We start from the raw sequence: 13,980 nt of genomic DNA, 5'->3' as shown, positions 1-13,980 counted from the left end.
CTTATGTCAAGAAACCGTATGATCTACTATTTCTCCTTTTTTTTTCTTAAAAAGCATGAATATTTTAGAGCAAATTAGACTATTCTTGCCATCTAGTCTTGACAATAAATTCAACCTATGTGGTAATTTCTTTAGAAATAGTGATCTTGCAAGAGAATGCAAGAACATCAGTATAGATTTTTGTATTCCTAATATGAAAGGGAACAGAGCACAAATTTTCTGAAAAGAGTAGAGGAGTAGTGGTCTGATGATGTCTTTATAATTGTCTTTGGATAATGGCAAACTATAATCAAACCTTACATATCATTATAACTGATAAATTGTTGAGCTAAGAAACTATTGTGTACAATCTTGGCCATTCTCAAGGCAGAGAGAATCATAAATCATAGAACAGTTAGGATTAGAAGGGACCTTAAAGATCACCTAGTTCCAATCCCCCTGACATGGGCACTAGACCAGTTTGTTCAGTCTCACCCTGCCTAGTCTTGAACTCTCTCGGGGATGGGGTATCCACAACTTCTCTGGGCAACCTGTTCCAGTGCCTCACCACCCTCACAGTAAAGAATTTCTTCCCAACATCTAATATAAATCTGCCTTCTTTCAGTTGAAAATCACTTCTCCTTGTTCTGTCACCGTCTGCCTATCAAAAAGGTTTCTCTCCTTACTTTTAGCAAGTCCCATTAAGGTACTATAAGGCTGCCACGAGGTCTCCCTGAAGCCTTCTTTTCTCCAGGTTGAACAACCCCAGCCATCTCAGCCTGTTTTCACAGGAGAGTTGTTCTGAAATACTGACGAAAACATTAAGAGGTTGAAATGGTTTTCTGTGTTTTCCCTGTACAATTTCCAAATTGTAATTTAACAAAGAAAGGCATTTTCATGCCTTCTGATCCTTGAGTGAAGCAAAAACAAAACTCAAGGACCTGGAGGTGCATGGCAAGTACACTCAACAAAACATGAAGACACAGAGCCTTGTCCAAGTCTCAAGAAATCAGCAAAATCATCCATGCCATGTTTTGGATCTGAGCCTCTATGATGAGGTAAGAAAGTGAAATTTTAGAGAAGGCGAAGAGAAGCTAAAACCCAATGATAAAGCACCAGGGAAGCTCTGATCTCTGCTTCTGATGGGAGGATACGAAGTGCTAAAAAAGAACAGGAAAAAAAGGATGCATCAGACTCATAAGGAAAGATTCTGTGCAGAGTAAATGTGCTTTGGAGCATCCTAAATGCAATGTGCTGTTCCAGAAGTGTTTTGTTAGTGGCATTTAGAGCAAAAAATCTCTCACTTTCTGCACAAGAGGTGCTTAATGGCACTGAAAATGTTCAGATAATTAAGAACTCACCAGAAATGTTTTTCTTAATGTTTCTTGTAACACCACAAATTATTGAGTTTTGTTCACATTCAGAAATGAAGATGTCATTTGCAGCTAGAGAAGACTAAACAACATCCTAATAAGAGTCTTTCCATCTTACACAATGGTCTATGCTCTTCTCTCAGTTTGGTGTAAATCTGAAATAGTTTCATCGAGTTAATGTGTTGAGTTTTTTCTTATAGTTGTAGAAAAGTAATTAATGCAATCCTATCGGAGAAAAATCCACAGGCCATTTCTGCTAATATTCATGTAGTTACTCTGGGTACTACAAAAGATCTATTTTTCAAGCTGATTCCAATTTCCTCTCTGACAAGAAAAGAAGGAAATTTATCCATACCCTGTTTTTTAGTTATGATGTAAATACTATTATCTCTTCATAAAGGTTCTCCAGTTTGAAATAAACAAACACAAAATTTCCACAAATAAATAAGCTCAAGAGTAGTATTGCGAAAGTATGTTCTTCTACCTTCAAAACCCACCCATTCATCTCACTTTCTTCTCCTTTCCAGAACCCCATGTTGCCATAGAGGCATTTTGAAAGCAGTTTTCACAGGTCTGAAGATGTCAGGACATTTTTGGCACTGGTGAAATATATTGAATTGAACAAATGGTTGGACTAAAGCTGTAAGTCTAGACTGACATACTCCTGCAGCAGTTTTCAAAATGGGCCACCATCAGTCTAGTCCAGGATAACCCTTCAGCACTGGGGAAAACACTGATTCTCATTCTGAATTCTGCATATTTGATCTGAAAAATGGCAAAATGGCATTCTGTCAGTAAAGGAAAAATCCTGACTGTTCCAAGCTGGTTTGCTTCTCTGTAAGTTTGGAACTGGTTTTCTGTAAAACTTTGCTGGTCTTAGATTGATGTCTTTCAGATGCCCTACAAACATCTTTGATAAAACTGTTCAGTGCTCTTCAGACTGATAGTCCCCCAATACAAAGGAAAAAGAGGTAAATACGAAAGCCAGAGTAAACATTATATATGACATTCCAGGAAGAATATTGTTTCTTGACTTTGTGAAAAAAAAAAAAAAAAATAGAAAATTACCAATCATCCTTTATATTGACCTACATGCTTAAAGATTAGATCTTATCTTTGTTTTTCCCTTTTTGATTTCGTATTAAGAGCATATTTTCATGTTCTGGTAGTTATTAAGAAGGTCTCTTGGTGCAAAATTGAGGCTGGTTTTACTCATTATCTATTTCTAGTTTTCCCATGAATACAGATTTTAATTTTGAATATGTAGAGAAATCACTTCTATTTTACTATCAAAGGCCAGAAGGTGACATCTCAGTAATAGTCTAGCAAATAAAACCTACATGCAACTCAACTGCTGAATGAAGGAAAAATCTATGGATAGAGACCTGGACATACTGTAAGAAAATGGTGCTTTTATACTGACTTTTTGGTTTTGTTTCATTTAAATCAGCAGAAGATCTAGGATATCCGTGCTCAACTAAACCCTTGTACACATAATGGTACCTGTAGCCCTTAACAGACAAATTTGATCCATATAAGGCAGATGAAGCATCATCATCGTCATCTCTATATGTTATTTTCTCTTTTTAGTTGCCAAATAATTTTCTGTTAGAAGGTAAGATGGAGTATTAAAGCAATAGTTTACATAATAGCATATAGTATAGTATATAGACCTTGTGATGACTGCCTTAAAGAATGTAAATACTCAACTTTCAGGGCCATTTTGTGTAGTAAAATCAGACTTACTTGTCATCATCTTGCAAAATCTGAAGTGCTTCATACACATAAAACCCCACAGCTAAGAGTTGTTTGATTTCTTTTTTCTGTTTCTCAGGATGTCATCCGATTTTAATCACAGTAGATAACTGTATTGATTGCAACAGTGAGGACTATATTTATTACTTGTATGATAGCCTCAATATAGGAGATATTTTGGCATTTAATTTACAACAAGAAATGACAACATTTAATTTCACTAATTTATACACTGACATAAGGATCACAACAAAATAAAACTATTGTGGTAAAGAATGAACAAATGAATCATCTTCCGCTTCCCAAGGATATTTGAATAAAACTTTTGAACTAGACATTGCTTATAATATACATAATTATTGTAATTATTATTGCAATTGTTTTAAGTTCTCTGTTATGCTTTATGTCTCATTATATTGATATAACAGATAACATAAATCCAACTGGTGTGTTATGAACAAAATGTTGTTTTTGTCTTGCTTTTACTATAATGCCATTATGTAACGTTGCTTGCCTTATTGCTCTGTTTATTCTCTCTGAGGATTAGAAAAGTATTTTGTGGTCTGATGCATGAAATATGTACTGGTTTTGGCTGACCTGCTTGCTCACTTCCTGGCAGTGGGATGGAAGGGACAATCAAAAAGGTAAAAGTGCAAAATCTCCTGATAAAGACAGTTTAATAGACAAAAGCTACACATGCACACAATACAAAGTGAGGAATTCATTCACTACTTCCCATTGGTGAGCAGGTGTTCATAGCACCATACAAGCTACCATGAAGAGATTATATCCTAACCAAAATCAGCACGATTCCTGTTGTTAGTGTTTTGACAGATGCCACCCATGGGCCTTGCTGGCCCTGCCCCAGTGCTGGGACTTGAAGTCACAGCCACAGAGTCACAGTCACAGAGTATTCTGATTTGGAAGGACATATAAGGATCATTGAGCTCAACTCTTAAGAGAATGGATTCTACAGAGATTGAACTCGTGACCTTGGCATTATGCTCTAGCAATGCCATCATCCATGGTCCAGCACTCCAGCCCTAGTGTCTCCCAGCCCTGGCTCTGGTGCTTGGGGCCTTCTCCTGATGGAGAGGGGGAGAAAATGCATTGGTCCTTCCTCTTTCTTTGGTGCTGGTAGTTTCTGCCCCAAAACGCTAAACTTGTCTTATTTACAGAATCACAGAATCAATCACTGAGGTTGGAAAAGACATCCAAGGTCATCAAGTCCAATCTTTGACTGATCTCCACCTTGTCAACTAAACCATAGCATGAAGTGCCATGTCCAGTCATTTATTGAACACCTTCAGGGATGGTGACTTAACCACCTCCCTGGGCATCCTGTTTCAATTTTTGACAACTCTTTTTGTGAGGAAATTATTCCTGGAATTGTCTCCACAGCAATCAGGCAACTCTCAGGTGCCTCATGGCATTTGCATGGGTCCACTTTTTGAGCTTGTTCAGATCCCCCTGGCATCCCATCCTTCAGGTCTATCAACCACACTACTCAGCTTGGTGTCATTTGCAAACTTGCTAAGGGTGCACTCAATCCCTTCATCTATGTCATTAATGAAGATATTAAATAGCATTGGTCCCAATAGGAACCCCTTAGGGACAGCACTTGTCACTGATCTCCACTGGGACTCTGAGCTGTTGACCACTACCCTCTGGATGTGACTGTACAACCAATTTTTTATCCAACAGTCCACTCATCAAATCCATATCTCTCCAATTTAGAGAGAAGGATGTGGGGGACTGTGTCAAAAGCCTTACAGAATTCCAGATAAAGATATCTGTACCCCTTCCCTTGTCCACTGATGCAGTCACTCCATCATAGAAGGGATCGGTTTGGCCTTGCCCTCGGTGAAGCCCTGCTGGCTGTCCCGAATCACCTCCCTGTCCTCCCTGTGCCTCAGCACAGCTTCTAGGAGGATCTATTCCATGATCTTCCCTGACAGATCAGTAATTCCCAGGGTCCTCCTTTCTACCATTTTTAAAGATGGGTACAATGTTTCCTCTTTCCCACTCACCCAGGACTTCACCTGACTGCCGTGTCTTGTCAAATATAGCAGAGTGGCTTGACAACTACATTAACCAATTCCCTCAGGACTCTAAGGTCTCTCTAAGAACTCTATGGGACATCTCATCAGGTCCCATAGATTTGTGTGTGTTCAAGTTCTTCAGGTGGCCATGAACCTGATCTTTCCAAGCAGTGGGAGGGACTTTGCCTCTCCAGTCCCCATGCTGGGAAGAGGTGTTGCCATTGAAGACTTGCAAAAATGTTATTAAGGACCTCAGTCAGTGTTCTCATCCACAGTTATCAGTTTACCAGCATTGTTTACTGGGGGGACACACCTCCTTTGACTTTCCTTTTCTGGTAAACATACCTGTAGAAGCCCTTGCTGTTATTCATTTTGTCCTTTGCCAGGTTCAATTCCAGCTTTGCCCTGACCTTCCTCACCCCATCCCTACACAGTCAAACTCCATCTCTACAATGTTTGTACTGTTACCTGTCCTTGTCTCCACTGTTCGTGCATTTGTTTTTTTCCTTTTAGAATGACCAGCAGTTTCCTGCTCAGCCATGACAGTCTTCTGCCTTCCTTGATTGATTTCTTGCTCCTGCGTATTGCCAGCTCTGGCACCCTATGAAAGATTTCCTTAAAGATCTGCCAGCTCTGTTCCACTCATTTGCCCCTAAGGGCAGTTTTCCAGGGGTGTCCTATGGACAGTCTCCTCGAAGAGATGGAATTTTGCTTTCCTAAAACTCAGAGACCTATCTTTACTCCTTACCTGACCCATATTCCCTGGGACTGTGAGCTCCTCCAACACACGGTTGCTGCAGCCCAGGCTGCCTCCAATCTTGATGTCCCCAGTTAGCTCACTTGTGTTGGTGACTAATAGATCCAGTAACACATCCCCTCTAGTAGGGCCATCTGTTACCTGGGTAATAGAAATAGAAAGTTATCCTTTGTGCATTCCAGGAGTCTCCTGAATTGCCTACAACTTGCTGTGCTACTTTCCCAGATGTGAGAGTGGTTGAAGTCCCTCAGCAGGACAAGAGCCTGCAAATGCAATGCCTTATGTAGCTGGAACAAGAAGCTTCTATCAGCAGGCTCCTCTTGATCAGGCAGGCTGAAGCAGACACAAACCACAAGGCTTGTTTTGTTTACTTTGTCTCTGATTCTTACCCACCAGACTACTAGGTGCTGTGAGCATTTGCCCATTTGGCAATGCACAGTGCTAATCCTTTCTTTCATAGTTTTCTCAGTGATTGGTGTGTGTAGATAAGACATTTGTAAGAGTTGGGAAGGTGCTGCTGTTCTAGCAAAAAAATTTCAATTATTCCTGTAATTTTCTTGTGAGAGACTTGAAACTATAAAAGCAGGACAAGAGGAAATGTTAGGAAGATCTGTGGGGTTTTCTTTTATTGCTTTTGTAATGAAGGATGATTTTTATTTTGCAGCTGTATCTTTTCCAGAAAAGTTTTTTTCTAAAGAATATAGGTTTAATTTTTATGAATTTATTATGTATTTGAGAATACATAGAAGGTATATTAACTCTTCTTTTGATCTTCTCTAATTTCAGAATGACACAGCTTTCTCTTTCCTTTTGTGTTAAAAAGTCATTTAAGTAATTCAGTCTAGCAACAAGAGGCATCATAATGCTCCGTGTTCTTTCCTGCCCTCTCTTCCACAAATTTAGCCATTAAAAAATCCTGAAGCAGATAAGTGCATTCAAAATACAGTTCTGATACTAGTTCTTTATTTTCCTTGAGCAAATCTTCTAAGCACCTCAGTTTTCTTTTTTCTTTTTTTTCAGAAGAGGCTCAACAATGGCATTTTACCAAACATTTGACAGAGGAAGTCTGCATCTTTACAAACGGGGAAAATGTTCCATATAAAGACGAAAAGGTTTGCCCAGGGTCATCCCACAGACTGGGAACAGGTATGGTCAAGACCTATTAAGTCCAAGCCCAGGAACACAAATCAGTAATTTAACTTTCTATAAAACATATGTAGTTGTTTTAGAAAATTCTTGGAATTAGAAAGTGTCACTTAATAGACTTATAATACAAGCAATATAGGACAATCAGATCTATGGCTTGCAGTGTTCTAGAGAAGTTATTGCAGCACATGTAATTCCAAAGGATCAGGATTTACAAGTGAATGTCATTGCATATAGTAGTAGGTTGAAACATAAGAATTTCTCCTTCTTTTATTTCAACTAATCACAATTACATGATAAAAATGGGTCTGCCCAGAAGTTGGTTTTCTTGATTTCTTGTGTATTATGTCTTGGCTAGAATAAGGAAAACAAGAACAAAGGAAGAATATTGAAGTTTTTTGGAGGTGGTGGTTGATTACGGGTCAAACGCATGGGTTTTTAAATTTTCTAACAGCTAGTTCCACTGCCATTTGTGTTTCTATAAAAAGCAGAAGCCTCCATCACCAAAGACAGGCACTAAGACCTGATGTAAAATTTCCAACTTAGGTAGTGTGATCTCATTCTCTAGTTTGATAGTTTCTGTCTCTTCAGCTGGAACATGCGTGGTATATTTGCATGTGTCTAATATTTATTTGTTTATAAATATGTACTATTTTTTACTCCCCCATTCAAGCAATATTTACTCCCCCATTCAAAAAATACCCACGTAGAAGGAGATGAAGATGAATTTCCTTGGTTTTCTTATGAATTAAAAGGTGCTATGGTCTGTGCATGGGCTTCACTGTAACCCTTTGCTTATGCCTACATTGACCACGATGCAACTAAGTGAGATGCCAGTGGCACCAAAAGCCACACTGTGTAAGCTCAAAACACATGCTAAAGGAGTAAGACAAAAAAATCTTTGGGCAGCCACCTTGTGCTGAGCCCCTCATAGCTGCAGTCAGACTCTGATCTAGAATTGCAAAGGATGGGCCATTCCCTTGGACTACCAACCCAACCCCATTAAAATCTTATCTTTCAAATGAGGGTTGTAAACATTTAAATTAGATCATATTATCAACTCTCTTTGAAAACAATAAAACCTAAATAAGAAAAATGAAAACCTACGAAATTTTAACCCATCCATTAAATGACAGTGACATAACATTTGCTTAGGACTCTACAGAAACAGTGAAATCACAAATGAAGCAACAACAGTCTAAAGAGTTGATACACATCTATTAATTACACACAGTTAAAAATTATCAGCTTTTTACAGATCTAATTGCATAGTATTTAAAATAGTTTTTTCTTTAGATTTTAAACTGTAGTAATTTTATAACAAGTCCTATTTTAAAAACAGACCAAAAACACACAAAAGAAGACCTCAGTACTGCTCCCCACTGCTCTCTCCCCACCCGCCTTGCCTTGCTCTCCTTCTTCTCCCTCCACCTCAAGTCTGTTTTTTCTGATAAGTGGTATGATGATGCTTAGGTTTTTGTTTCATGGTACAGTAGATAATTTCTTGGTATATATAAATTTATGGCACGTAGGCTTATGGACAACATAAAAAGCAGACTGCTAGATGAAAAATGAACTGCATAGTTTCTGGAAGCCTAAAGAATATCCATGAGTTGTGTGGTGAAAGAGGAATTCTGATTTTCGTTGTGTCTCAAATTTTAAGCAAGATTTCTCAGAGATTTAGGTCACCACTTTATGCTCTGCATCACAACTTTATTGATAACCTTAGCTTGTCAGCCCCCAGATTCAAGTATTGCACATACCATATTTAAGAAAAGTGTATTTAGTGAAGCCTTACTGTGCATGTTTTCATACATGTCAGTAGGCTCCCTATTTTTCTTCTCTTTAGTCATTTGATAGAATCATAAGTATCTTTTGTTATAAAGCCTGAACCTAGTTCTAAAATACTTGCATCATTTTGACAGAGGAAATGTTTTAAGTATCTTCTTAATGGATCATCACTACTTGTTCCTCCCTTCCTAAAAATCTGTGATTTCATCTACAGTGAAAAGGGTATTGATTCTGGGAGTTGTGACATTTCCTTTTCTCTGCCATTTTCTTTAAAATCTGTGAACATCTTTTGTTGAACATCTTCAAAGAATATATGCCAACCTGATGGCTGTCTTGTGCTTTAATGTAACAATTTTTTTTTACTAACCTAAGCTTCTGTTAAATTTTAATGGTCCCTCTTGTGTTGATCTTTGCCTTAATTTTAATTATCTATAACAACAGGGATGTTTGGGGTTATGTCCTATCCTACCCTTTTTATGTTTCAGTTTTAAGGATTAAGCACATCTGAAAGCTCTGCTGTTGCACCAGCAAAAGAGGTAGTCTGTCTTACAGGACTGAAAATTCACTTGTTCAACAACACGTATTTACCAGGTCTACCAGAGTGTGTGTAAGACAGTAATCACTCTGGCATCTTGGCTGAGAATTAAAGTGAAATAAAGGAACAGACAGAAATTTAAGTGCAGAAATCTAAAGGTACATCAGTACTCTGTGCACAGCTTATGGTTTCAGTAAGATTGTATAATATTTGTATATATGTTTCCTCTAAGTGCCTGGAGTGTAAGGCAGTTTGAGCAGATTGTAAAGGCAAGGAATTTGCACAGTTCTTCATAGAAGAAATTTTAGATGTTAACTTTTTGTACTAAAATGCTTCAGCAAATGTCTAGGTATTGTTATAGTTTAGAGCCAGCGTAAGGGAGTTTAAACATTTTGTTGTGTTGGTTTCTTATCTGTCTCACGTATCAGGTATAGACATGAGATCCAGTTCTTTGATTTCTTCCCATGAAAAGACCAGAGTCTTGGACACACCGGTATAACTCTGGTTTACAAAGGGCAGAAGATGAAACTTATGACAGGCTCTGCAAGTTCACACTGCTTTTGTACATGGTTTTCATACAAAGAAGGACCTTGCTTATACTGTTTTGTATTTGAATTACACTTGTAAATAACAATTTTTGGAAAAGAAAAATGTAGTTACATCTATGATATTGAATTTTGCTTGTGCCTAATATAACTTATCCAGTATGGGGAGGGGACTGGGTAATATAATCTAAAAGTAAAATTAAAAGGAAAATTTAACACATTTAACCCAAAAAACAGTGGAAATACTGGGGATTGAATGAAATTAAACTGTGTTTGTTACTGATTTTTCAACTGAATATCTCTGCTTCTCCTTTTATGTTTCTATCTAGTGATAAAAGATCTCTTTTTCCTGAAGAAGCAGCTGATCTAATAGAAAATTTTCACAAGCTATTGGAATGCTTTTGGCTAATCCAAGAGTCAAGGGTGAAGAGGAACCAAAGACAATCAACTCCTTTTTCCTCCTCCCCTCCCCCATTTTTGTTTGTTTGTTTATCAGTTTGGTTTGGCTTTGTTGTGGAGTTTTGGGGGTTTTTTTCCCCCCCACTTTATCTCTTGGTACCTTTAGTAGAACTGCCCACACTGTGGGTGATGTTACTTCAAGCACATGAGGTGCTCTTACCTTCAAGTGCTTGTACTCTCTATTCTACTACTAAGGAGGATAGGTTTTCATTTATCTAATGCCAGTCACTAATTTGCTTCCTAATCCCTCCTCATGAGTATTTTGTATGGCTTCTTTATGGAACATTCTTCACTGAAGCGTTACTAGTTTGATCTGATGAGTGTCACGGGAGAGTAGAAGGCTTAGACAAAGTTTTGGAAAGCAAAGTCTTGCTGGTGAGTCTTGAGGTGTAGAAAGGACTCTCTTGTTTCTAAAGTCCTTCTCAAGGAAGGGTTTAGGTGTGGCTGAATCCTATCTTAGCTTCAGACTGTGTTAATGGTTTAAATTTAAAGGAATTATAGAGGTGTGATTGAATCACTTTGTCCCACAGGTTTTAATGATGGCAAAGCAGATATATTTATATAAATGAATTATTTATCATGACAAATTAACAAACAGGTGAGCAGATGAAAGATGTTAATCAAAATTGTTTACTACACAGTGTAAAAGATAAAAAATCTACTAGTAGACTATTGTATAACAAAGTAAGATAGTGCACTGCAACAAAGCAATTGTATTAAAGCAATTGTATTGAAGCTAGCAAAAGAAATAATTATTAAGTAGAGATTGATATAACTCACCATATGAGATAGAGGGCAGATCTCTCTCTTTCTCTTAACCCCTGGGGAACGACCATGATGAGGCTCCCCTGCTTCACGGGAGAAGCTCCACACTTCAATGAAGGATGTGGAAGAATCTGCCATATGGAAGTTGGACTGGGCTTTTGCATTTATGAAGTGACGGACTGGTAGTCACAGATCTACAGGCTTGCAGACTAGCTTCTCTGTCACATCTTGTTTCAAAAAAAGGGTGTGTATTTTAAGTCTGGTAAACCAGGATTTTCTTAGCGTAATTTAACACCAAGACAGCACCCTGGCGCCAGCAGCTGAACTTGCACGATAGCTTGCACGATGGCCTGCATAGTATGTATTACTGGATTTTAGGTCTGTTCAGGGTGGACTATCCCGCCACAATGAGGCTACTGCAGTGTACATTGCATGCCTCAAATTTCAAATAGTTAGCTTTATCTTCAACAGAAATGATTTTTTTTTTTAATCAAGTACAACTGAGAATAACCACATTTGAAAATGCTATATTTTATATTTTATTGATATTAAAAAGGGGGTTGGAGTGAAGGACTCACACAAGAAACATAAGTACTTTCTCAAGGTACTACTTAAAGTGGCAATACTATTTAAAATGGTAAATGTGAACAACTAAAATTAAAAAAAAAACAACCCAAAAAATTCTTTTATAAATACCACATTAACTGCAACTTTCCACCTTTATTTTAAGAAAACAGATATTCTGAATACTCTAAACACAAACAGCTCTGTCTTTCTTCTTTTAAATAGTACATTTGCAGTATATACATTGTTAAGTGGGCATTTCAGTCCTTTTTTAACAAACAGAATGTTCAAAATTACTTTAGAAAGCATTCCTTGCTTGTATAAAAAATATTTGAGCAATCAACCCTGACAAATTACAGTAGAAAGACTAATTTATGCAGAAAGGGAAAGCTTTTGTTATATGCTTTTGTGTGCTGAGTTTCTTCCTAACATTTCTACAGTTAAGCAAAAGAGCCAGAGCATTTATGCTATAATGTGTGATATTCATGAAGAAGTTTTATGGCTGAATTTGGTGAATGAAGTGTGCAGTTGCAATACAGAGCTCCTATTTGAAGCAAAATCAGAATTCATGATCATATAACTCCAAAAATTTCTATGTTGCAGCTATTACCTTCTTCAACCTCTTTACCTCATCCTGGTTTACATTTCCCGGAGTATGGTAAAGTTTATTTCTTGATGTGAGAGAAAAATTGCTGGAAAATGAGGAACTATTGCACAAAATATGTGCAATGTTAATGTGAGCAAATTCACAAAATATGTGAATTTGAGAACAGATATATTTGTTGATTGACTACACAAAACATGAAAACCAGCATCATGAAGGAATGTTGTAAATACATATAGAAATATGTTAATGACTTCATTGCACATTTTTATGTAGAAGGCCATATAGTGCAGTTACATAATATTCGCTCCCTCTGTTCCTCTCCCTCTCTCTCCTACCCCTAATTCCTTCTTGGTTCCCTTCGTCTTATTTCTCCCTTCCTTCTCCTGATAACATGGAAGAGAAAAAAAATTTGCTTGTGTTAGAAGATCAAGTTGCATTGTTTGAACATTTGAACTACATACATTTTAGTAGAATACTGACTGAATCAATGCCCCAAGTGGTAGGAACACAACATTTTAAAGGAATCTTACTGACTAATTCTGGAAGAGTAAGTAAGGTAGACTGATTCATACAAGGGTTTTAAACACGTACAAGAAGACTTTTCAAAGTTATTTATTTTTTTTTCATTTATCACACTGTAGGAATTAAACATTATTTAGGCTGTTCATTTCATACTAGGCTTTTGACATTAATCTTCAGTAAGTGAAGACAAGTCTTGAACCTATATAATTCATGGATAAACCAAGCAAGTAGAGATTTGCAAATGAGGTGACTCTTCAACAAAAGGTGAGACTGAAGCAAAGTATGCAGAATTATAGACAAATCCAAAGACAGAAAACATTTCAAACCAGACTTTGGCCACAGTGGTCTGAACAATTTGGGAGAAAGGCTTAACTTTCAGGCATAGGGGGAATGCACTTAAATGTTGGTAGTATGTTGTCCTTCAACGGGCACAGAGTGTACCACAAGTTTTTGTAAAATATATATTTATGTCAATTCCAATTTACAGTCGTAGTTATTCTAGAACATGAGTGAGAGACAGGAGAGAAAGAATGGCCCCTGAAGATATCTCAGGCTTTATACCCAGATTCTTGATATGAGTCTTTTACACCATGGACAGATACTTTAAAGATATTTCAGAAATAAAATGGAGATTTGCCAGAAGAGAATGAGGCAAAAAGCATAAACACATTGTGAAACTGTAGCCATATGCAAACACTGAAGTATATAGTGTCTGTGAATATACTGGGAATAACAAAGAATGACAGTGCTCTTTGTTACTTTCTGTCCTATTCAAGAAATTGAAGCAAATTATTTTCACTGTTCTTAGCTCTAAACAGATATTGCATTGAAGAGATTGCACTACTGAGTGCAGAAACAGAGTCTTTGGAGGTCCTCTTGTCCAAAATTCCCTTTACTGCAAGGCAACCTGGAGCCAGCTGTGCAGAGCTGTGTACAGATACCTTTTGAATACCTCCAAGAATGGAGGCTCCATCACCTCCTTAGGCAATATGCTCCAGTGTTCAGGAATCTCCTGTTTATTTGATTTAGTACTGGTGAAATAAAAATCAGTTTAAACTAATGAGCACCATAATACTCACAAATTAATATTGTTACCTATTTTCCTTTTGAAGCTTGATGGTGTGTCAGCCACAAGCAAGG

The sequence above is a fragment of the Lepidothrix coronata genome, unplaced genomic scaffold (genome assembly GCF_001604755.1).
Source record: "Lepidothrix coronata isolate B3197 unplaced genomic scaffold, Lepidothrix_coronata-1.0 Scaffold55, whole genome shotgun sequence".
Taxonomy (NCBI): Eukaryota; Metazoa; Chordata; class Aves; order Passeriformes; family Pipridae; genus Lepidothrix; species Lepidothrix coronata.
The sequence above is the reverse complement of the archived record's forward strand: the minus strand, read 5'-3'. Positions refer to the sequence as shown.